Source organism: Protopterus annectens, chromosome 8.part0 (genome assembly GCF_019279795.1).
Source record: "Protopterus annectens isolate FY-2018-M chromosome 8.part0, PAN1.0, whole genome shotgun sequence".
Classification (NCBI taxonomy): Eukaryota; Metazoa; Chordata; order Ceratodontiformes; family Protopteridae; genus Protopterus; species Protopterus annectens.
In genome coordinates, this window is record NC_056741.1 from 368,148,988 (window position 1) to 368,175,773 (window position 26,786).

Consider the following 26,786-nt stretch of genomic DNA (forward strand, 5'->3'; position numbering starts at 1 on the left):
CAATATGTTGACCACATGCTGGTATGCCTGGACATATCTAGAATATTGCCCTCTTCCACCTTTAGTGACCTGACACACATATATACATGCTTTCCTACAGTTATATTATGTAGCACAGTGTGGGCGACAGTGACCAGTGATACTTTATTACTCAGAGAAACTGCAACACTCACGATCCCCTACAATACCAGGGTGGACGGTACCAGTACAGGTTATATTGGTCTGTATTTCACAGCACAGTGTTCGTACCCAATGTACCTGTGGGAGAATGTTTGTTAGCACTACCTGACTATTGCCACATAAGGATCCAGATTACACATTAGTATTATGCACATACATCTCACTCTGTTACTGTACACACTTTGACCACAGTTTAACAGGTTGGGGTGTAAATGGTACATACGTGACTTGTTAGTAACATAAGGTATTGGGGAGTTGCTAGTGTGCTAGGTTTGTTTTCATACATTTGTGTCAATCAGTTGTATTTCCTGTTTGCTGCCTATATGTCTGGGATCATCCCACTGATTTCCCAGGGGGGACAGGTTGATAGGCATTAGATATGGGCCACTTTAATAGACAGTCTGAACATATCTGTAAAGTTGTGGTGTATAATTCTGTATGCAGACTACTACCACTGGCAGGATTCAAACCGTTCCTGTGTGTGCTAATAAAACAACATTTCACATCTCAGTTGCATGTGCTATTCAAGTTTTGGTGTCTGCATTTCCCCCGTTTGCTGTCTATGTGTCTCTCAGTTGTACTAAATGGCCTCTGAGGATTACACCTGTCATATACAGGCATTCCTACACATTCACATTATAGTGCATGGTGTGGGTAACAGTGCTTAATACTACAGTACTATTACATGATTGCAAATCTACATTACCATATGATACCAGAATATACACATACAGTCTAACAGTTAGACCTGTTTTGTCAGGGTAATACACTTTTATTGCCAAACGAACAATATGAGACTCTACCTGCCATATTCTCTAGTGTATGCAGTACTTGCCTTGAACAATACAGGTTTTATACTAGCAATTACTTTACTACTACTTTTATTTTTATTTCTTATGACAGTAAAAGCATGAGTATTACTGATCTGCCTCGCATGGCAGCTGTGCCAGGTGGCAGATGTGGGCCCCCTGGTTCGCAGCCCACTCCATTGCAGCTGTGGGGGACATAAGAGGAATATTTAGCCATACCTATCCATGATATACCTGATCTGGCAATTATTAAACAGGTAGTGAACTGATACACATGGCTGGGACATCCCCTGATGATCTAGCATCTTGGAGCCACTCTTCCATGAGGTCCCCCTTCTGCCACTTCAGGTCGGCAAAGTGGTGCCTGACCTGCTCATCAGTTTGGGGTATGCTAGTGAAACTGGTGAGGTCACGGGCGAGATGGTCCCAGGCCTCCGCCTTATATTGGGAGCCCTGATACTGGCCATGCAGCAGTCTCTGTGCATGGTCTTCAACTAAGAGTCCAGCCATGACCTTGGACTCCTGGATGCACCAGCGCTGCTCCCGATAGAGCACTCCTTCTCCCCTTACTGCCATAGTGCCTGCAAGGGGAAGCTATAACCAGTTATGAGCTGTATTCCTGCCTCTTGGGTTTAAGTAGGGCCAATTTCCCACACTTTTCTGTGACTGGCCAGTTTTGAAATGGCTAAGCTATGGGCAAACCTGCTTACCTAAGGTCAACATTGTTTAAAAGGGGTATACCACTGGGCACAAAGAGTTAGCTGGTGTACAAATTGCTCACACCTCCTAAGCTGGCCTGTGCAATGCTTGGTGCTGCCTACAGTAGACATTCATTATGCCTTTTTGGCACTGTGTTATTATTCATTACACTTTATGTGTATGCCTAGTATCCCTGATTGATGTGTACATACACTGTGTGGGTCCTTGTATTTTATTAGGGACTTCAACACTCTATTACAAGTACACCTCACTTCTGGGCTTACTGCTGTACTCCAGTTTACATATTTATGTTATGCAGTCGGTTATGGCACATATGACTGTATACTGATGCCTTTCACAGGTTCAGTTTGGTTATACTATGGAGAGGAGATGTTTACTATTACCTCATTCTTCTGTACTCTTGTGATGGCTTGGTGGATAGCAACTGGAATGATGATGCATAGGGTCCTGGGTTTGAGACCTGCATGGCTGCGTATTTTGTTGCTGGGCAGAACAAAGCCCATTGGATACAGAGTGATTAAGGCACTTTAAAGCAGTTGTAAGCAGGTTTGCACAGGTTTGTGCGGTGGGAAGCACTGCTTATTTCAGGTTATAGTTTCTTACTCTCAGTTAGCTTCTACATTGCTTAATCTGTGTAGGCAGTGCTTTCCCCATGCAAACACACTTAAACATGCTTACTAGTGCTTACATATGCTTACGACTGCTTATCTGTGCTTGCACCTGCTTAATACTGCCTTATTCATTATGACACTGACTCTTCACATGTGCATTTCCTGCAGTAATTCAGTTCATAAATATGTGTTATTTAGTGGGTTTTGCAATAAAAATATTAATGTAAAACAGACTGTGCTGCAGTGGGACTTGAACCAGGAATGCCTGTCTAATAGGCAAATGCTCTGCCCACTACACTATTGCTGCTTCATTTGTATATGCCTTCCTTGTTATCCTCTTCAGCATTTTAAGCTGCTTTAACCATAGCTAAGCAATGGGGCACACTCGTACACCTACGGTTAGCTGTACTCAGATTAAAAAAAAAAAAATAAAGGGGTTTCTTCTTTTGATTGTTATGTCCTGTTGCTGTTGTACACATGGGGGACTGTTGGTGGGGATATGTGGACACCTATGAGCAGTCTCACTCATTTATTTCCACTTTCTGCTGTTCTACATTGCAGAGGCGTGTCTATTCTGAGAGTTCTGCTCTCAGGCACACCCCCTGCATTCATACATGCTCCATGTAAGCCTAAGAGGTCGGGCAGTGTGCCTTCATTATTATGCATGGTGCACTGCCTTCCTGCTGCTAAACGGGTGCTTCTGTGCAGGACTAACTTAGTCCTGTATGGAAGTTTAGTGAATCCGGGGGTTGGTCTTTTTCTGCCTCTTTAGAGGAGGATTGGGGATGATCTGCAGGCACAGGCAGGCTGGTTCTGAGACTGTGGTGGAGACTGGAGTCTCAGAGTGATAGTCCTGCCAAGGTTCTTGGCAGATGTGGAGGTGGTCTCATTGTAAGATGCAGTTATAGTCAGTTAACTAGATCACACCTACGTATGTGATGCCAGCATGTAGATGATAGGGCAAAAAACAGGGTGCTAACTCTAAGCCATTAGCCCTACATCAGTGAGTAACTATGGTGACTCCTTGAACATTTACCAGTCTCCAATACAACTTTTAGAAAAAAAATAATTACAATGAAGTGGTCCTGTCCCTCTATGATTTTTAGTTATTTGAATGGTTCTGCTATCCACTCTATTTGAGTGTAATGTTTTACTGCTTCTTTCATCCCTTCATCTGAGACCACATTCAGGCTCTCCAATGTTTTTTTTTTCATGCTAAATGCTATGGATTGCCTTGAGGCTGTCCACTACTTTGGTAAAATATAGAAAATGGGAAAAATGAGTGTCAGATTTTGGTTATGCTGTATCAGTTTTGTAGCACAAAATATTCTCCATAGCAAAATCAAATGCATGAATTTAATGCTAACTTCTTCTTAGTAATCCTGTTTGACTCAGATGGAGCATATCTTTTAATAATTGTAAAATGTCTGTAAATGGCATTGATATTTAAAAACATTAAGGACCAGATTCAAAACATGTAAATCAAACCAGTATAATGCCGCTGCTGAAAAAGCAGTAATGCGCTGAAAGTTTGAGTTTTTTCTGACTTCAATGTAAAGATGAATCATTTAGAAAAGTGTACTGTCTGCATGAGCCACTAAATTTTATGCATGCTACAGAATTTATAGTCGCAGACCAAAGTATCAGAAATAAACAGTTCAATAACAGTTCACTAAATACCAACAAATCCAAAATTCTGTTATTCTCTCCATCAAAAGCCTCTCCTCTTGATAAAAATTATTTCCAAATTAATAATCACAGCAACACTGCTGTAGAGGTCGCTACCTTCACTAAACTTCTTGGGGTAACTATTAATGAACACCTAAAATTCGACACTCACATCCAGCAAAACATTAAGAAAACTCATATTAAACTTGGTATGCTATACAGAAACATCCACTTCCTTTCCCCTCTCACCAGACAAACCCTTGACACTATCTATCTGCTCCCCTCACTTTTATATGGTGCTCCTCTCCTATCTAACCTATCTGCATTTCTCTCCTCCAAAATGGAAGTCTGCTATAATAAAATTTCTAAATTTGCCATCAAAGCCAAATTCTCTTCCTATCACTATACTGCTGTTCATTTGTTAAACTGGCTTGAACTCCCCAACCATCTAGATTATCTCCAAATTACTACAGCCCATAAACTAATTTTTCAACCTACTAAATGCCCAGCCTTAACCAATATCCTCCAATCATACTCCCCTCCAAGATCTCTAAGATCATCCCACCAAAACCGAATCACTGTCTGTAAACCCAATTGTCCTGCTGGACAGCATCTGCTATCCTTTACATTAGCTAAAAGTGGAATTCCTTGCTATCCTCCCTAAGGACTTTTGAAAGCTTTGAAACCTTTAAAACTCTTCTACACTCCTACCTTTCTTCCAAATGGAAATGCAATTGCTCTTTTCCCACATAGCCTTATGCAGCTCTCTCCCCATAAGCTTTTCTCTACCACTGAACCTAAACCTAACCTGACATAATAGTAAAAGTAACCACCTATACAACCCACTTTAACCTCTACCACCTCTGCTCTCTTTCACTTTTCATCTCTTTCCCCCTCTTTCCCAGTTGTCTCTTCCTCCCTACACTTCAAATACCTTCTAACATGGGAACATATTCCTGTTCTTTAGCTTAAAATAAAATCTGCATCCACAATTACTTCTCAATAAATTCCCTGTTCCTACTCTATATCATACCTTCATAAATACTTGACACCATGAAACCATATAATTTATGTTGTAATCTGACTCATAATCATTTTTCAGTTGTGTTTATCTTTGCTTTGACTGTAATTGTGAACACACTGTGTAACACACACTTATTTAATTGTATACTTACCTCATTTAATTTTGATTTTTATGTGAATACCTGTGTATAATCACTATGTAATGCTGAGCTTTTCTCTCCGAGCCTCCACTGAAAATGGGCTCCCTGAGCCCAGTCGACCTCCCTGGTCATCTAACTGAAATAAATAAATAAAATAAATAAATAAACAAAGGCCACTTGAAGACAATGCAGTTTTAGAAAATGCACATCACCTTTTCTTTGCCGAGTACCATACTCCAAAGTCATTGATCACAGTGCAGATGGATGTTGAATGTGTGCTAGAAGCAACAGAGTAGGCAGCAGGGGTGCAGAAATTGACAAGAATGCAAGAAGCAGAGTACTTCACCCCCACACCATCTTACTTGTGTACTAACCCTAACCATAACTGTAATCCTGTCCCTATCCCCATCCCCAGTCATGCACATTATACTACTAAAACCCTTTTACTAACAATATCACTACACAAGACAGCAAGACACAGAACACATACATGACACCAATTATGTACTAACACTAAATCCACACCTTGTCTAGCCCCTAATCTTAGAGTAACCCAAGAACACTTACATATACAACTGACTCCCATAATGATATCTTGCAAGGTGTTACTATCACTTGCACACTCCTGCTTAACTATATTATACAAACATTTGATGCAACCATTGTAGAGTCATACAGATGAGTATTCATTCAACTGCAGAGCAGTTGCTCTTTTTTACACCCACACAAACATTTCTTTTAAATAAGTATTCCACCTTCTTGATGGCAGCCATAAAAATATGATAGAATACTATCATTTTGTTGAATGTACATTGGTTCCCCTGTGTTTTGTCGAATGTACATTTTTGATGACAAGTGCAGGGTGTGTTGTGTAATGTCGAAGGTATGGGTAGCAGAGGGGTGAAAATGTTGATGGTACACATTGTTGAGAAAGGTGAGTGGGTTGGAGGAGGTGTGAGTGCTTGTACATGTAGTTATGAGTTAGGGTTAGGATGCCAGATAGGTGAGGAATAGATGTTGCATGCTTGTGTGCGAGTGTGTGTAGCTCAGGGTGACGGTCAGGATTATGTAAGTATATAGATATAGTGTTTTCAGTGTGTGTACATCTGTGTTTGTGTGTGTGTGTGTGTGTGTGTGTGTGTGTGTGTGTGTGTGTGTGTGTGTGTGTGTGTGTGTGAGTGTGTCTTGTATACTGGCAGTATTACAGGAAGGATTTTTATTATGGTAAGGTATATGGTTAGGCTTGGGGGAAGAGAGAGAACATTAGGGTTAGGGTTACCTACCATTGCTAAGATGGTGTAGGGGAGTAACAGAGGACCAGTCACACTTTCTGATGGTCTGGCAGTATGACATATTTAGAAAAATATGTATTAATGTGTGTATGCTTAATGCCAAATTAATAATCAAGTGTTTTTAATATGCTTTTCATTCTATTTTTCATGCACTGTGTTATATACAAATTGAGTTTCATATGAGACTGAAAAAGATGCTTTTTGGAAACAGCAGCATGCTTTCTGAAACTTGCAACTTGCCCTCTGACCTAGTAACTGCTAGCACAGCAATATTCTTGTTTATGCCTTGTGGAAATGTACTTGAGAAGCAGGTGTTTATCTGCTAGGTCAGAAGTAAATGAATGAACAATGCCTTATATTATAAATGTAATGATTCTAGACAAACAGCCTTGTCCAGAGGATGGGAACCTCTGCAGATGCAGTAATTTAGAGATAAAGTAGACAAAGGATTATTAGAGAAATGAACTGCTAGCATTGTGCTTGATTTAGCTGTAGTATTTTGAATGTAACATAACAAGTATCTAACTGAAAGTAACCAAGGCCATGTTGCTTTCCTCAGGAAGTTTCACATAACAATTGTTTAAATCAGCAGAACTTTGTGGGAAAGATGGTCAGCAGATGATGATGAAAAGGTGGTAATCTGTTACGTCAGCATGGTAGGACAGGATTAATTTGAAAACCTATAAAAATGAATGTATTTCCTGTTTCTGGTTAGACAAACTCTGTATTAGCACGTTTGTGTCTCCTTGCTGCAAGATTAAAGTGCCTTAACCTGAACCTACCATGTTTTGATAATTTTTAAAGTATATTTTTCCTTTGACAGATTGGTCCTTCGGACCGGAAACGTATCTCTTGCTCTAGGCCTAGGTCAGAATTGGGCCCGGTGGCATGCATCCATATGGAGAAGAGGCCAATTCGGCTCTTCTGTTTTGAAAGACCTCCGACTGAATTGTCATTCGAAAGAGGCCAGCCACTGTTTCTGATCTGGGATTGGAGGACGAGTCAACGATCCGGTGGATCAACTCACGGAGGGGCAGGTAAGGAGGAATTACCTTATTTCTGTTTTAAGATTAGGGACTAAGTACAGAACTGTTTTTTGTCAGGTAAATTTGCGTATGCAGATCAGGGACAGAAAAAGGGGTTACTGTTTTTGTCATAGATCAGGGAAACAGAATAGGTAGACAGTTATTCTAGATAAACTGTGAAGAGGTATAGATTTGTGGTACCACGTGATAGAAAGGGTTACATAACAATTTACAGCTTAGCTAAGACACCAATGGGAAATCAGTGCACAAAATGTTCCTGGGACACGCCCCAAACTGAAGACGCGAAGTATATGCAATTACAGAGTGCCGATAATGTTAAATATTACACCAAATGGGTCATTAAGTATAAATTCGAGGGTAATTTAGATAAACTTGCACTTATGAAACTTGTAAAACAGTTAAAAATAGACGCGAAAGGTCAATTAAAAAAGCAGAGACAATTAGGAGTCCCTCAGGCGTATAGGTGGCTTGAGGAAGCAAACCGTAGGGAATAGAGAATTAAAAATTCAAAGACAATGTTCTTAGACAAATAAGACAATAACTTAGTAACAGCAATGGCCCCTCTTTTGCCCCCTCCACTTCCGTTACCAGAATATGAAGCGAGTGGACGAGCTGATCCACCTCCGCTATACCCAGCTGTCCCTGCGAAAGCACAGCCGTTTGTCAGGGATCCTATCGAGACTAGGTCTCGAACACGTGACTTGAGGAGGGAGATTGAATTAAATGAATTAAACAGAGCATCACAGGCTATGAGTGAAGAGGAGATATGTCCGCTCATAGAAGTACCAAATCCTCAGGCAGGACAGGCAGGACAAGATCTGACTCTTTTGGTCTATAGACCATGGATACCGGAGGATATCCGGAAAGCCACGGAAGGTATTCCCCACCCAAAAGGGAATTTTAGAAAATTTTTAGAAGACTTACAGGGTATGAGATTAAGTTACCATTTAAATGGAGAGGAAGTAGAAAAAGTAGTTAGACAAATTGTGGGTCCAGATTGACACATGATCAGTGGTGACTGGAATCCTCGTGACGCACAACTTAGACCACTCCCACATACTAATGCAGAACTGGATGGCAGAGTGAAAGGTCTGACAGACCGAATCTCTGAAAAGTGGAAGCCTAGGGCTGATTGGACTTGCATTAATCAATGCATTCAACAGGAAGGTGAAACAGTTGATAGATATTATGCTAGACTGTTCGAGTGTTTTAATAATCACTGCGGAATGCAGATACCAGAAAACCAGACACATGATTCCTCATATGAACAACAGTTAAAGAACGCATTCTTGAAGGGTAGTATAACTCCCATTAGTAGCTTTATTACGAAGCATATGGTAGATCATCGAACAAGTAGATTACAGCCATTACTTGAATATGCTAGACATGCAGAAAGACATTTTAATAGTAAAAAGAAAAAGAAAACTCAAGTATTTTCGGCAGAAGATGGGTCAGAAGTATTTGTAGTACAAACTGGGAAAAAGGGTAAGAAAAATACCCAGGGAAATAAACAATCTGACAAACAATCAGAAGATTTTGAGGAAAGAAAGAAAAAGGGTGAATGTTTTAAGTGCAGAAAAAAGGACATTTAGCGAGGGATTGCAGGCTAAACAAGAAGGCGACTACAGAAAGTGAGGATGAGGAATGACTATATGATAGTCAGGACTCATTGGAAGAGAGTGAGCAGGGAAAGGTAAGTGAAAATGTGATAGCAGGAGCAGAGGATGTGACACAAGGGGTAGAGGATGTATCTGAATACACAGACATAGAAGAAAATGAAATTTTAGACCTAGCTCTTTTGAGCTTAGAGCTTTACTTAGCAGACACAAAACTGGAAGTGACGCTTTTGGTAGAGGGGAGGGAAGTTAAATTCTTGTGTGACTCAGGGGCCTCACGGACCCTGATACACCCTTCCAAGCTACCGGAAGATACAGAATCACCAGATTATATACTAGTGAAAGCAGCCAATGGACAGCTGTATCGGGAGCCACTCTCCCATGACATAACAATAACAGACCCCGTTTCAGGGATGACTCAGAAAAGTAAAATTGTAGTTTCTGCAAAATGCCCAGTAAATCTTTTGGGTAGAGACTTGATGCAGATATTTGGCATAGCCGTAGTTCCAACCATGCAGGGTATAGAAGCACAGTGACAAATGGATACTTTTGTAGTGCAACTGGAGGGTGAAATGTATTATTGGTACAGCCAGGACTTGGTTACGACTGGTCCAGGGGCAATAACCGAAGAACTGATGAACGTAGCCATCAGCAAGTTCCCCTCCCTCGACATTGACAAACAGCATCTGTTGCATTGTACTCTATATTATTGTAATAGACCAGGACCTGATAAAGATTATGAACAAGAATTGTTTCCGAACCATGCAAACAGGCTAGTATTGCGAAACTTGTACTGGGATGCAGAAGGGAACAGTGTAGCAAGCTGTTCATTGCCCCAGGAATTTTTAGCACTTTACAAATCTAATCGACTGCCACATGTTAGTTTAACTAAGAACAAAACTTTAAAATGGGCAGACTTAGGTGAAAAAGTCACAAGGTGGGAGAAGCAGACAGAATTAGAGCTCTCCGAACAAGGAGTACAGAAACAAAAATTGAACTGGATTACACAGACACACCCAGCTGTACACTCACAGGCTAGTGAGAATAGCTGAGTATTACTCTTATTGGAAGAAGAGGAAAAAGCCTTGCGAGACATACCAGATATTCTCTGGTCAGCAGGGAAATCAGATGTAGGACTTATACGAACAGCAGGACCAGTTACCATAATGCCAAAGTCAGCATTTAGACCCCAGAAAAGACAGTATCCCTTGAGAAAGGATGCAGAGGTAGGAATCAAGCCTATCATAGCAGCCTTACTTAAGGAAGGAGTCTTAATAGAATCTCCTGATTCACCATGTAATACACCTTTATTTCCTGTCAAGAAAGCAAACGGGAAATGGCTTATGGTCCAAGACTTACAAGCTGTAAATAATGCAGTTATACCCAGGGCATCAACGGTGCCAGATCCACACACCTTACTGAATTATTTAAAGCCAGAACAAAAATATTTTCCAGTGGTAGACATTAGCAATGCATTTTTCTCAATACCGATACACCCTGTGAGTGTGTCTTGTATACTGGCAGTATTACAGGAAGGATTTTTATTATGGTAAGGTATATGGTTAGGCTTGGGGGAAGAGAGAGAACATTAGGGTTAGGGTTACCTAACATTGCTAAGATGGTGTAGGGGAGTAACAGAGGACCAGTCACACTTTCTGATGGTCTGGCAGCATGACATATTGTTAGAAAAATATGTATTAATGTGTGTATGCTTAATGCCAAATTAATAATCAAGTGTTTTTAATATGCTTTTCATTCTATTTTTTATGCACTGTGTTATATACAAATTGAGTTTCATATGAGACTGAAAAATATGCTTTTTGGAAACTGCAGCATGCTTTCTGAAACTTGCAACTTGCCCTCTGACCTAGTAACTGCTAGCACAGCAATATTCTTGTTTATGCCTTGTGGAAATGTACTTGAGAAGCAGGTGTTTATCTGCTAGGTCAGAAGTAAATGAATGAACAATGCCTTATATTATAAATGTAATGATTCCAGACAAACAGCCTTGTCCAGAGGATGGGAATCTCTGCAGCTGCAGTAATTTAGAGATAAAGTAGACAAAGGATTATTAGAGAAATGAACTGCTAGCATTGTGCTTGATTTAGCTGTAGTATCTTGAATGTAATATAACAAGTATCTAACTGAAAGTAACCAAGGCCATGTTGTTTTCCTCAGGAAGTTTCACATAAAAATTGTTTAAATCAGCAGAAATTCGTGGGACAGATGGTTAGCAGATGATGATGAAAAGGTGGTAATCTGTTACGTCAGCATGGTAGAACAGGATTAATTTGAAAACCTATAAAAATGAATGTATTTCCTGTTTCTGGTTAGACAAACTCTGTATTAGCACGTTTGTGTCTCCTTGCTGCAAGATTAAAGTGCCTTAACCTGAACCTACCGTGTTTTGATCATTTTTAAAGTATATTTTTCCTTTGACACATATACAGCAAGAAATTTTTATGGAAGCTGTTATCTGCCATTTTAGCTGTATAGTGAGACAAATTAATTGCAGTAATACAGAAATGTTTGTTTGAAGATATACAATACAGATCTTAATTATTTTTTAAATAATTAATTCTTGTCAGCAATGAATGATATAATAAACATTTGCATCGTGTCATTTTTAAACACATGCCAGGAAGATATAAGAGAGATGCATATCAATCATGCACATCACAGAAATACACATATCTTTTGTGTCATGAACACCCTTGGTGGGCCTATAGCACTTTCCTATCATAAGTGGTATGGATACCCTGAAAAAGGTGGCCCTCTGACTATGCCATAACTATTGATTGTGTGTGAGCCACCGCTGTCAACACAGTTGTCTAACGACAGATGATGTAAGATTTAAACCCTTGCCTATGATATTAGGCTCTCTACAGGCTACTGTACTGAGTGCATGTGCCACCGGAGATAGCAGTAGAGTCTGTCACAAACAACTGAAATCAATGTTTTCAGTAAGAAAGGAGTTACAAATATAGTTTGAACAATCTGATTTAGCCAGAATGCTGAAAAGGAGCTGTACATGCTACTGCCCACACAAAAGTGAGCAGTGCAATATCAATGCTTTTTGACAAAGAAGCTGTTTCCATTGCATAGTACATACATTTTCTTAGAACTGAACCATAGTCTATATGTGTAGGCATGTTATACAAGTCCTGTACTCAATGCATGTGCCACAGGAGCACTCACATCACAACATGCCCCGAATAATCATTTCACTTTCATGAAATCACAACCTGTGGTTAGATATCATCATCCAACGTAGAAATGGATATGCATAACTAGAGGCAATGGTATTTGGTTAACATCAGTACATTCATGTAATGTTGCCATTTTTATGAATTGAACAGCAAGCTATGAAACTCTACTAGGTAATGACATGTAGATGAAACACAAGTGCCACATTTAAAGTCATAACACACCCATGACCTTCCACCTAATTTATTACATCATACGTATGTGTTGTAAACAATCTCTTTGACATAAAATGGATGGGGAAGCCACTCCACTGTAAATTTACACATTATAACTGTAGTGGATGCTCTTCATGCATTACAGTATAGGCCACAAAATGCAAAGCTAAAAGTCGATGAATGTGGATGTTGAATAACTGAGTATTTGATTATAGAAAATGCATGATATTGTAGAGAATGACTGCACTACGCTAGAAGTGTCACTACATTTGTGAGATATGTTGGTATTTCAAGGCATTACCTCATGTTATTGTTGCACGGGATATGTGTGCCTGCAATTGCTATAATAAGGCAACAACAGGCAGAATATTATCTCATTCCTCATGGTAGAGGTGAATGTTATGTAAAGAAAATGTTATGTAAGGAAAATGTAATCACATGGCATCATTACTGAATAAAAGCATTGCTATGTGTGAAAGTATCAGCTATTTGTAAGAGGACTCAACATCTATACATGTACACAGTAGATGTGTTTGCAACAGTGTTATTGACATGTGCAGTCACAATAAGAATGACACAATGTAGTCTTAACTGTAATGGTTGGATTTGAGCTTAACTACCTAAGACTGCAGGCTGCAGATTAGTGCCTAAATCACAAGCACCTCATGACATGGAATAAGACTCGGACAGTGCACATTCACATGGATGACATCACCATTCTTCATTACTGGATATTTATTCTAAAAAGTGATTGAAGGGCACATTAACGCTGTACAGCTACACATTATATATGTATTTGAAGAGTAGTCTACATAGTATGATAATGAAAGATGCACTCAAAGATAGGCTAAAACATTCTACCTATATAGTTACACAATGTACAGAGTGCAGTATCAAAGTCACCTACCACAGGAGATGTTGCACTACAACTGAGATACTGCAGTTATTGTAGCATTATGTAATCAATGTGTTTTCAAAAAACATTTCTACTGGGGAAGCTATGTTTGCTAATTTAACACTGTGCCACTCTAAATATACCTCATATCTGAAAGGTTGCATAAAGGTGGTTGTGAGGCACTAAACTATATAAGAAACTAATCACAGTCACACTATTAAAGGAAGGAAGGACTCAAACCACCTACTTATCTATTTATGCAATGTACATAGCACATTAATCAGTAGCCAGTGCCACAGTAGAATGTTGTGTTCAATTGAGGCATACAGACTCTATGAATGAATGACATCAGCAGTGTATGGCCAAGGAGGTGTGTATGGTAAAATGACTTTTACTTCCACTTGGAGTTGTAATTGGTGCCACACTGTCTGTGCCTAAACCAATCCTGAATCCATTTTCAGGCACATACACAGTTATAGGAGTTAATCACTGCTATTTGAACCTCCTACCTATTTGTACATTCTAGATAAGTGTAAGAAACACAAGTGTCTCAGGAGAAGTCTGACCTTTAAAGAGTGACAGTGTACCTTACAAAGAATTATCTCATCAGTGTGTTGCACAGAAGGTGTGTTTGTGAAATATGGGATAAGGGAATGGCAGAGTCAGTTTAAAACATTTCTCTAGAGTAGAAGTTGATTGAGCACAGCTGTGTTGGACAACATGCTCATCTGACTCAATCCCTCCCCACACAGAAGTACCCTGCATTGGCCATCAAACTTCCTTCTTATCTAGTTACACAATCTAAAGTGTACAGTATTAGTCACAAGTACAATGCAGAAGTCTGACTCTTAAGGGGAGAGAATACACTATTACTAGGATGAACTCATCATTGTAGTGCAGATAGCATTTGTCTGTAAAAAGTGGGATAAGGGAAATAAATTCCCCTCAAGGGATATGATTACAGCACAAAGCATTACACACATACACATAAAAGCAAGTTCCCACATTAAGCATTGAAACTCCTGCCTATCAAGTTACACAATTTAGAGCACACAGTATTTGTTGCAATTACCTTAGGAGAAGTCTGAATTTAAGGATGAGAAAAAGCACATTTGTACTTGTTGAAAATCCACTGTTTGAAACTGAAGGTACTGCAAATCACAGGTTCTGGAAAAAAATGCATATGTGTGTACAGGAGTATGTAACAGCATTTTGTTTGCCTCATGTAATTTACTTACTTCTGTAATAATATTTAGATGCTCTCCTTCAAATACATTGTGTTACTGTAAGGGACATGTACCTGTTCCATAGTATGGGATAGCAAAGAAATGTAAACTCATGGGTTATCACTCAAACATTTCTGACACTTCATTCCAGGATGACTGCACCCATGTCTTGTCCCATGCTTGCACAATGTGCATTGACAAGGCAAACGGACAACTCCTGCATAGGACTGTGCACTGCAGAATAACAGTGATAGATTATGTGTGAATAGGTTAACCAAAATTGTAGTACAGTTGCAAGTGTAACCATTCAAGAGCAGACATACATTAACAGAATTAATTAACTCACATCACCCTGAAATTGAATAGCCTTTTGACAAAACTAATGGAGACATACAAATAGATTCATAGATTCATAAATTATTACTAGGCTAACAACTTAGGGATCTTTTCTAAGCTTGTCAAGTTTTCCTGAAGAATAACAATGCCCTATATCCATAGATGACATTGAGGGCCTGGCATTTATAGGTTCCCAGGTTCATAGGTTGGTACTAGGCTATCGGCCTTAGGGCCTATACAAGCCTAGCCATAACAATTCCCTGGCTATTTCTTCCCACAATATTTACTTTCCTGGATCCAGGTTTACTTCCCTGGACCGTTGTTTACTACCTCTGTCTATAACAGACATGAGTGCCAGGTGAAATGCTGTGCGATCTAAAATAATAATTCTTTTCTTTTCTTTTTTTATTTTAGTCTCTGCCAGAAGTGTAGTGTTGCCAAGCTGAATTGTTCTATTGATGACAAAGCATTAGTGCATACATTATCATAACTTAAAGTGTTGAACTTAGAATGGGAATTAGCATTAGTCTGTGCTGCTCTATGCTGACTTCCATGCAAAGAAGCATTATACACATACAACCATGTGTTAATCCATTGGATTACAGAAACAAAAAGTGTTGTGGTCACGTGTCAGGTGTAATTTTTAACACATTTGTCATGACATTTGCATTTAGAAAATCCTTATATATATGTTACAGCTGTATTATGAAAAACAAGGGAACAACTGTGTTGGTGGAAACATGGTATTTGGAAACAGGTTTGAATCTCAGAGGTTTATTGGATGACACAGTATTGGTCGGAAGAGTCGGACATTTGGTGACAGGAATACACAATGCAGACTTAATAACATAGTAGTACATATGTCATCTGTGTTACTTTTAGATTTATCAGCATAATTATTCAGGCAAGATGTGCCCAAGACAGGCTTCACAATAGGAAGCAGGCACATTAATATAGCAGCAGGATAATAGTGTACTAAGGAAAGGTGTAGTCAACATTTGCAGCCATGAGAGTCATACAAAACATTCTAAAACTTTTTTCAGCTATCTGAATTTGAACCATTAGAGCATCTCAAGAAAAGTATTTATACCGTTTACATAAGCACACCACATAGGAAGATATACTTCTGATAGTTCACATTTGACAGCAGATTTCAGCAAATAGGAATGTATGTATTCATCTTCATTATCTTATTAACCACTGTACTCTGTACATCCAACTCTTCAGCTTGTTGAAAAGTACACTAAACTGAATAAACTTTGCTAAGCACAGTTGCGTGAAGTGCAACAGAGTAATGTAGCTGAATCCAAAATATCACAAGATATTGCCATAAGCTGTGTACTTGCATTTAGCCTGGTTAAATTTGTTGCCTCCACAATTTCCCTGGAGTTTGAGGTCAGGGTGCCAGAAGTTGCATATTTTCACAAGTATTTCACTGCCCACCCTGTATCACTCAGCGCTTTCTATATCATGCAACCCATAATAAGTTAAATGGGGTCTAAACATCCTTCTCCTCCTTGCCTTTGGTCTGGCAGCAGCAGTATCCTGATTTAAAGCCTGTTGCACATATAATAATAGCAGCAGAAACCGCTAACATTTGTTTTTCTCTTAAGTGCATCATGCTTGTATTCCAAAGAGTTTTGGCATTCCAGACAAATGGCTACACAGAGTGTACACAATCAGAGCCAGATCATGGTCAAATAGAGCCTTAGTCATGGTAATGAATCAAGCCCCCACCACCACCAGCAGTCATGCTAATATCCTAGTTACCCTAAAACAATCTTAAAACCTGTCAGTGTGCATGCTATTTTCTTCCTTACTTTTACAACGATCACAGAGATTTGGATGTAGTTTTTTAACTTTTTTATTAAAATGTTTAAAGCAAAAACACTTGACAGCCATTTCATTAACAACACAAACCACTCTTGCATCGAAAGCAGACTTAACATGAGCAGCAGTAAGCATCTCATTCTTTGAAAAACTCACACTCATTGAAAATGCATCTGGCAATCCATTCAACTATGAAGGATGTGCTAGTATTCATAGTCAAATAGCATATAATGAACCACTAATTAGCAGCTATCTTAAGGACATAGGAATTCAAAACAAATGTATAAATCATCTGTGAACTACTTGGAACAGTTAACTAGACACAAGTGTCCCTCATAAGGGGCAGCCAAGGAGCACTGTCTGGTGAAGTGACTCAGTTAGATTCCCACAACAGACCAATGAAGGCTGAGGGAAATAAATACTGCACTACAGAAAGCAGGTCATTAGCAGTTCATAGTTTTACTCATCTGCATTAACTACTTGACAAACGGTTGTAGCCCAACACAATGCACCACACATCCATGTCCCTGTAAAACAAGTTAAATTAAAAAATGCATTAATTGTTAATATTTTAACTTTAAAGTCCTAGACTTCGTGCTGTACAGCCAAATAATAACCACACTGTCAACAGTCAACAAAACAAGGAAACCAAGGACTGAATGCAAAGAACTTGGCTTATATGCTGACGCACCTGTTTACTACAAACAGTACCTTCCTTTAAACTACTATGGGATGCAGAAAGCATTCACACACACACACACACACACACACACACACACACACACACACACACACACACACACGCACACACACACACACACACACACACACACACACACACACACACACACACACACACACACACACACACACAGTTACACCTATGGTCAGTCTGGCTGACAACCATCAGTTATAGCCATTTGTGATAAAGTGAATGAGTAAATAAGTAAACAATGACAGAGAAGTGTGTTTCAGTTCACCAGTGGGACAAACATATAGTGAACACCATCACTTCCCCATGCCCTCCCAAATGCTTATCTTAAGAATCAGAGACAATGACTCAAAAAACAAGAGCAGAGTAGATTCAGGATTTGTGCTTGAAAGTGTTTTCATAGGTGTTTTTATACACTAAGCAGATTCCAAACAATGTTTCCTCGAGTAGATTATAAATGTTGGAGGTGTGATAAGGCAGAAAGAGATGATTAACAACATATTTTTGAAAGTGTAATGAGTCGGCAGACTAAAACTTTCCTACAGACTACTCTGTCAGAAATACTGGGTGAGCAAATTGGTGTAACTAAGGAAATTATTTTATTTTGAGCTGTGATACAGAATCGGAATTGCCTAGACATAGTAAGGCTTTGCTGAGTTTAATTCTGGTGGCTACTGAAAAAGCAGATACTAGAACATGGAAATCAAAGTCTAAACTAACCATACTAGAAGCCATGAATATAGTAACAGAGATGAAAGAACTGAAAGTGAAATTTTTAGAAAAGGGTATGTGCAAATTACATGGGAAAATGGGAGTTATGGGAACAATACATTCAGAATAATGTTTTGCAGGAGGAATGAGGTTTAATGGAAGGCAGGAACTGACTGAACTGTGGAATGTTCAAATGTCAATGACTGCAAAGAAGATTATATGTGATATATAATGTTTGCAACTGAAAGTATGTTGATTTGGTTTGTTTTCATTTATATGAATTTATGATTTTCTATGTCATAAATGATAACTGGGTCTATATTAATTCGCCAAAATTTATTTTCAGCTAACACCTAATTATTGATCCCTATTCAGTGAAAATCACTTCCACAATTCACTGAATTTGCAAAGGGCAAGCAAATACTTGCCTTGCATCAAAATGGACCCATGTCTAACTAGACTGAATCCACCCAAATGGGGGTCTTTGCCCCTCCCAACTATATATACATATCTGAGATCATACTACAGTGGAGAAATGGGCAGAGTTGTGTAGATGGCCAACTACTTATTTGCCCTGGGAATATTCAGTGAATCATGGAAGTGATTTTCTCGGAATACAGGTCGATGATTAGGTGTTTGCTGAAAATACATTTTGGCAAACTAATATAGACCCATGATAATTCAAAGAAGATATTTCTTGTTTAACAAAAAACATCAGGAACAGATTTTCAATATTTCTCTTATATACCTATAAAGTTGCAAGAATAAAATGTTTTGCATTAGCAACCATTTTCTGAAGGACACAATGTCTGAAACTCAAATGCCTGTCATGCTCTAGTGACTGCATTCCACAACAATTTGCCTGAAAGCCATATATTTTACAAGGAACAGACAAAAATATTTCTCAATTTCTTTGCTATGGAATTCTGGATAAAGCCAAAATAATGAGGGGACAAAAGCCCAAAAAAAGGACAAATTTTAAATATTATTTTCTTTTATCTATTTGTTAATCAGTTATTTCCACTGGACAAATTTTTGATTTTTAGGGGTGACCCAGAAACACTGTCTAAGAGACTTGTTCAAAGTCACACACTAGGCAAATGGAGGTGGAAGGATTAAAATCCTCTACTTTTGAAACAATTAATTAGCAGCTCATGGCCTTAAGTACCAGACAGCACTAATTCACTTAAAAATGTAACAGAATAACAGATATTGCATGGACTTGGATTTTCTGAACCATGGCAACTATGAAACTGTAATGATTGGCAATACTGACTGATTGTAATCCTCAGTGATTTTTCCAGGAAAAATATAATGAAAGTCCTGCAGTTGGTGCAGTGGATTAAGAATCCAAGCTCCTAATGAGTTGCCTTTTATAGTTAATGGTCGGGGGTTGATTTTTCCACCTCCAGGTTTAAGTACATTTTCTGAAATTATAATTATGAAACTGTATGGAAACGTACTCACAAGTTATGACAGTACATTGAGCAGATGGAAAGAGCACTTGGAGAGGCTGATGAATGAAGAGAATGAGAGAGAGAAAATTGAATTATGTGGGGATAGTGGATCAGGAAGTACAATGGATTAGCAAGAAGTAAGTAAGGACATCTATGGAGAGGATGAAGAATGGAAAGAATGTTGGTCCAGACGACATACCTGTGGAAGCATGGAGGTATTTAGGAGAGATGACAGTGGAGTTTTTAACCAGATTGTTTAACAAAATCTTGGAAAGTAAAAGGATGCCTAGGGAGTCAAGAAGAAGTGTATTGGTACTGATTTTTAAGAATAAGGGTGACGTGCAGAGCTGCAGTAACTACAGAGAGATAAAATTGATCAGCCACAGCATGAAGTTATGGGAAAGAGTAGTGAAAGCTAGGTTAAGAAGGGAGGTGATAATTAGTAATCGGCAGTATGGTTTCCTGCCAGGAAAGAGCACTACAGATGTGATGTTTGCTCTGAGGGCGTTGATGGAGAAGTATAGAGAAGGTCAGAAGGAGTTGCATTGTGTATTGGTGGACTTAGAGAAAGCATATGACAGGATGCCTAGAGAGGCATTGTGGTATTGTATGAGGAAGTCAGGAGTGGCAGAGATGCATGTGAGAGTGGTACAGGATATGTACAAGAGCAGTGTGACACTGGTGAGGTCTGCAGTAGGAGTGACAGATGCATTCAAGGTGTAGGTGGGATTACAGCAAGGATCAGCTATGAGCCCTTTCTTATTTGCAATGGTGATGGACAGGTTGACATACAGGATCAAATAGGAGTCTCCGTGGACTATGATGTTTGTAGATGACATTGTGATTTGTAGTGGGAGTAGGGAACAGGTTGAAGAGACCCTGGAGAGGTGGAGAGATGCTCTAGAGAGGAGAGGAATAAAGGTTAGCAGGACTAAGACAGAATTTATGTGAGTGAATGAAGGGGGAGAAAAGAGGAATGGGGAGGATGGAGGGAGCAGAGTTGGCCAAGGTGGATGAGTTTAAATACTTGGTATCAACAGATCAGAGTACTGGTGAGTGTGGAAGAGAGGTGAAGAAGAGAGTGCAGGTAGGGTTTAGCGGTGGAAAGGAGTGTCAGGAGTGCTCTGTAATGGACAGGTACCAGTAAGAGTGAAAGGGAAGGTCTATAAAGATGGTTGTGAGACCAGCTATGTCATTTGGGTTGGAGAATGTGGCACTGATGAAAAGACAGAAGTCAGAGCTGGAGGTGGCAGAGTTAAAGATGTTAAGATTTGCACTGGGTGTGACAAGGATGGACAGGATTAGAAATTAGTACATTAGAGGGTCAGCTCAGGTTGGATGGTTTAGAGACAAAGCCAGAGAGGCGAGATTGCATTGGCTTGGACATGTGCTGAGGAGGGATGCTGGGTATATTGGGAGAAGGATGCTAAAGATGGAGCTGCCAGGTAAGAGGAAAAGGTGATGGACTAAGATAAGGTTTATGGCTGTGGTGAGATTGGACATGAAGGTTGTTGGTGTGACAGAGCAAGATGCAGAGGACAGGAAGAAATGAAAACAGATGATCCGCTATGGTGACCCCTAATGGGAACAGCCAAAAGAAAAAGAAGAAGATAATTATGAAACTGTAATAACTGGCTTTACATATGTAATTGATGTTCATAACTCTGAGTAACTTACCAAGACAAACACACACACACACACACACACACACACACACACACACACACACACACACACACATACACACACACACACGTGCATGGTCTCTCACACACACACACACACACACACACACACACACACACACACACACAGACAAACACACACACACACACACACACACACACACACACACACACACACACACACACACACACACACACACACTCACATGGACACACACGCACACACACACACGCATACACAAACACACACACATGCATGCGCGCACACACACACACACACACACACACACACACACACACACACACACACACACACACACACACACACACACACACACACACACACACACACACACACACACACACACACACACACACACACACACACACACACAGTTACACCTATGGTCAGTCTGGTTGACAACCAATTTATCTAGCAACATGTCTTTAGGATAAAACCTGAGGGCCTGATAATAACCCACATGAGCACAGAGAAGATAATGCAAACTCAACAAAAAAGGTGCCTAGTTGTGAGCCACATCAGAGAAACAGCACTAATAAAGGAACAACAGTGTTATCAGAGAATATAACATGTAACATAATAGTCAAAATAATCACATATATGTGTGCCACTGTGATGTAAACAGTATATGTCAGTGTAGCTCACAGTTCACTGAAACTGTGTGTATAATGCTGAACTTACCCATCCCCACCCTTTGGCATCTGCCATGTGTAAAATTGCACAAAATACTTTCAGGCAATTTGAACAACACAGGATATTTGTAATAGCACTCAAAATCCATCTAAGATAATTTACATAAATTAAATTCAAAAACAATACTTATTTGTTCTGGTTACATTTAAATGCAAAAGGGAACTTAGATCACCACCAGAATCTTGTTTCTTATTCTATACCATTGCTGTACAGACTTATGTTTTTCTCTGTGTCCGAGGCATTCTCAGAACCCATAAGCTACATTGTATTTTGTTTTGCATTTATGTTCTTGACTTAGGTTTAATTACCCTGAACTTTGCTCTCACTGCTTGAAGCTCATGGCATGAAAGCCTCAAGCCACATTTAAATAAATGCAAATACCATGACTTTGAATCCATTTAAAAAAATGTAAAAACAATACACAAAACAACATTCAGATGCCACACAATCTATAGTATCAGCTAATGTAAAAATTCAACATTTGAAAGCTGCGGCAGAGATACCATTGAAGCTTTCAGTCTTAGCACTTTGAAGCTTAAAATAATAGAAGGAACATACCTTTTCTCGGGAAGGAAGCCTAATGAAGTCCTTGAACTTTCAACTTACTAGCTTTGAAGCACTGGGATTCTCTCTCTCATTGCCTGTCATGTGAGCTAATCACAGATACTCCCTTGATTAAAAAAAACAGGCAAGTTCCCAGGGTGAGTGGCGATGGGGATGGTGAGAATGAGTATTGTTTCTGCTAATATTTACGGCCCCAACAGCCTACACCAGGCCCTAGGCAGCTGGCTAGGTTGTCTTGTGCTGGATGTGGCTTTGTACATAATTGTTTTATAGTTTCCTGAATAGCTCCATCATGTTCGATTAGCATGCACATTGGCTTTTTATGCTGTCATTTGCATATTGTGCTGTTTTACTTTGTTTTGCAGCTCTGCACATCATGTAGAGCTGTTTAATGAATACCAAAGAGTGTGGTACCATGTAGCTGTTTATGAATTCAGCCCATGGACTCTTTTGGTGAAAAATAGATGTCACATATGAAGATTTGCTTTCTCCCTTGCAATTCAGTAGACAACAAGAATTAGAAAAAGTATGATTGAAGTATTATGTCAGTTGGTTTGCCACTCATATGGCATACAGTAATGAGGTGATTTCTAATGGGTGAAATCATGGCAAAGAAAGTCCCTCTAAGGTAAGGATATAAAATGTCACCTCAGTGTTTGGGGAGGAGCCAGAGCATATGACAGAGGCTGAAAAGTGCCAGCAGAGCTAGTTTGTGTACAAGCCACAACCCTCCATCACAAAACCCTCTCCATCCTCAATGATATGCAGAAAGCCACAACTTTTATTAGGAACAGAAAAAATATGGGGCACAAACTGTGAGATCCTGGACAGTTGAGAGGTATGGTACCAATATTACTTATTTATTTATTGACATTAGATAACTAGAAAGTCCAACTGGGTAGGAACCCATTCTCAGTGTAGGCCTGGGAAAAATGTTTCAAATTATTATAAATCATTTTAACAATAATAATTTTGCAGTCTTTAAAAATAATGCAAAAAATGCAGTTTAAATAATTAACCACATTAGACATAATATGAAAACATTGGTTAAGAATAGATACAAGTTAAATGACAATAAATTTTAGCCAGTTTATACAGAAATTAAAGTTAAGTTACTATAATGCAAAGAGGAATTGCAATATGAGGTGAGCGAAAACCAAGGAAAGTCAGGGGACAGAAATTGATAGAAGTAAGGAAGTGAGTGAAGAAGGGAGAGTAAGGAAATGTAATGCATACATACATATAGGTTCATAGGTTCATAGGTTCATAGGTTTATACTAGGCTATCTGCCCTAAGGCATTTATAAGCCTAGCCCAAATTTTTGTGGCTTACGCCACCCCTTATATGAAAAAATACTGTGCCCATTAGTTTGTTGTGCCTCTGTCCAGCAGTGACACAGAGATGATTCCCGGGGTAAACCTACGATCTCCCATCCACAGGTCTAGATTTCTCTTGAACAGAGTCAGCGAGGTGCTCTGCCTCACATGGACCGGGATTTTATTCCACAGCATAGGGAGTCTCTGAGTGATAAATCTATCCCTCCAGCACGTCCTATTTATATCCGTGCTAAGGTTTAAGTCGCTTGCTCTAGTGGTTTTGGTGGATTTGGATTTTTGAGGTGGAGCATGTCCATTAATTCCGGGTTGGACATGGCCTTGTATGTCAGGCACATGTCACCTCTGAGCAGACGGTATGCGACTGAGTAGAGCTGGAGTTTCTTCAATCTGGCAGCATATGACAGATTTTGGAGTCCCTTTATCCTTTTGGTGAGGAACTTTTGGGGTCTCTCCAATTGCTGCAGATGTCGGGTGAGATACATCCCGAATGGGGCATTGTACTCGATCATTGGTCTGATAAGTGAAAAGTACAGGGGAACAATGACCTCACTAGATCTGGATGTGAATCCCTTCATGATCAGGTGGGCAATGTAGAAGGTCTTTCTAACCACTTTAGCAATGTGAGTGTCAAAAGAAAGGCCACTGTCAACCTGGGTCCCCAGGTCCCTGATAACCTCTTCTGTGCTTAGTGGATTGCCACCTATATGGTAGCTTGGGGTTACCTTGTTTTTCCCAAAGGGTATGACTATACATTTTTGGCGTTTAACTTCAGGCCATGGCTCTGGCACCAGCTATCTGTTTCTGTGAGTCCTTCTGAAGGATATCCGTGTTCGATGCACTTTCCACTATGGCCCAGTTTGCAGTCGCCTGCAAACTTTGTCAGCCAAAGTCCTCCCATGCTGGCCTGTACTTCTGAGAAGTAGATGCCAAACAATAGGGGCCAAGGACCGAGCCCTGTGGGACACCACTTGTGACCGGCTTGGAGTCTGACACAGCGCCAGCAACTCTAACCCTGTGGGTTCTGTCCTTAAGCCAGTTTGCAACCCATCTTGTGACATATGGGTTTACATTTAAGCTGGTAAGTTTTTCTACAATACCCGAGTGGGGTATTGTGTCGAAGCCTTTGCAAGGTCAAGGTAGGCTGTATGGACTGCCTTTCCTCATCAATGGCCTTGGTGACTGTTTCAAGAAGTCGACCAAGTTCAAAAGGCATGATCTTCCCTTGACAAAGCCAAACTGGGTCGGGTCCAATGTCTGCAAGTCCCCTATATCTTTGTTTATGAGCTCCATTATGATCCTCTCCATAGCTTTGCAGACTAGACTTGTTAAGCTTATGGGGCGGTAATTACCAGGGTCCGTGAGAGCGCCGCCTTTGTGGAGTGGGACCACAGTTGCCGACGCCACCCCTTGGGCACGTATCCTGTGGTAAGGCTGAGATTAAACAGCTGCCTTATGTGCGGGGTTAATTCCTCATTTAGCTCGTGTAGCACACAGCCGGGGACACCATCCGTCCCATTGAAGCTGTGTTTTTAGCTTTAGAGAGAGCAGCTTTCACCTGCGCATTTGAGATGTCCGGGAGGCTACATTCGGCTGGGATAGTTATCTCTCTTTAGGGGAGGGGGGTGAAGTTTGCACTGAACCTGTCTGCCAGTATGTTGGCAATGTCTGTGGGTTCAGTGATTTTTGTATCATTTTGGACTAATTCTGAGCATATCTGGGAGTTTCCACCCAGGTTCCTAACATAGCTGAAAAAGGCCTTATGATTGTCCTTTGAATCCATGGCAATTTTCTCTCAAAATTGGCCTTAGTTGATTTTATGAGTGCTCGTAATTTTTACTAATAATGATCAGGGTGACTTCCCTTTTATGGATTTTGTTCTATCATGTAATAGCTTTCTCCTCTTATTGTAAAGTTTGTTAATGGCTGGGGTCCACCAGACTGGACGTTTGCCCTTTGTGGAAAAAGTCTTGGTTTTATTTGGGATTGCCTGATCCATGCAGTCCTGGAGGTGTTCATAGAAGGCATTTGTAAGGGCTTCTGCAGCTTGGGTTGTGGTTTCCTCTGGCTCAGGGGCCTTGAAGGATACCACACCAGTCTTGAGTAGTGTGAAGTTTGCTTTAGAGAAGTTCTTCACTATGGTCTTTTTGTTTGGGGTGGGGGCGGATGTGGATTTCCAGTGAGATTAGTTTATGATCAGATCTCACCAATGAGGGATATACTTCCGTGTGGAGCATTTTGTCCCCATGTTTGTGACAATGAGATCTAGTATATTTTCTCCTCTCGTGGGAACAGTGACTAGCTGTTCCATGGCATTTGAATTTATGAACTCCAGGAACCGTTGGGCTAGAAAGTTAGGGCTTGAGTAATGTTCCCAGTCTATATTCAGGTAGTTGAAGTCACCCAATATGATGGTGTTTGGAGATACATTTATACCCTCTAGTGTCTTCAGGAAGGCTGTGTGGGGTTCCTGAGTTTGAGAGGGTGGCCTGTAGCATGCTACAATTTGTAGAGCAGTTTTGCCTATGGTTAGTTGCACCTGGATGGTTTCCAAGCTTGCGTTGCCACCAACCTGGAGGTGTGGGTATCCTTTATGAATATGGATACACCCCTGCTTTTGTGGTGTGGTCCGGGTTTTGGGGCCGGAACGCATGATATGCAGTAAAACCTAATAGTGCCGGGGTGCTCTCAGGAGCCTTGAACCAGGTTTCAGTTACAGCACAGACATCGATGTTCTCCATACTGAGAAGGGCCTCGAGTGCGTGCATTTTGAGATTTAGACTTCTGGCATTGA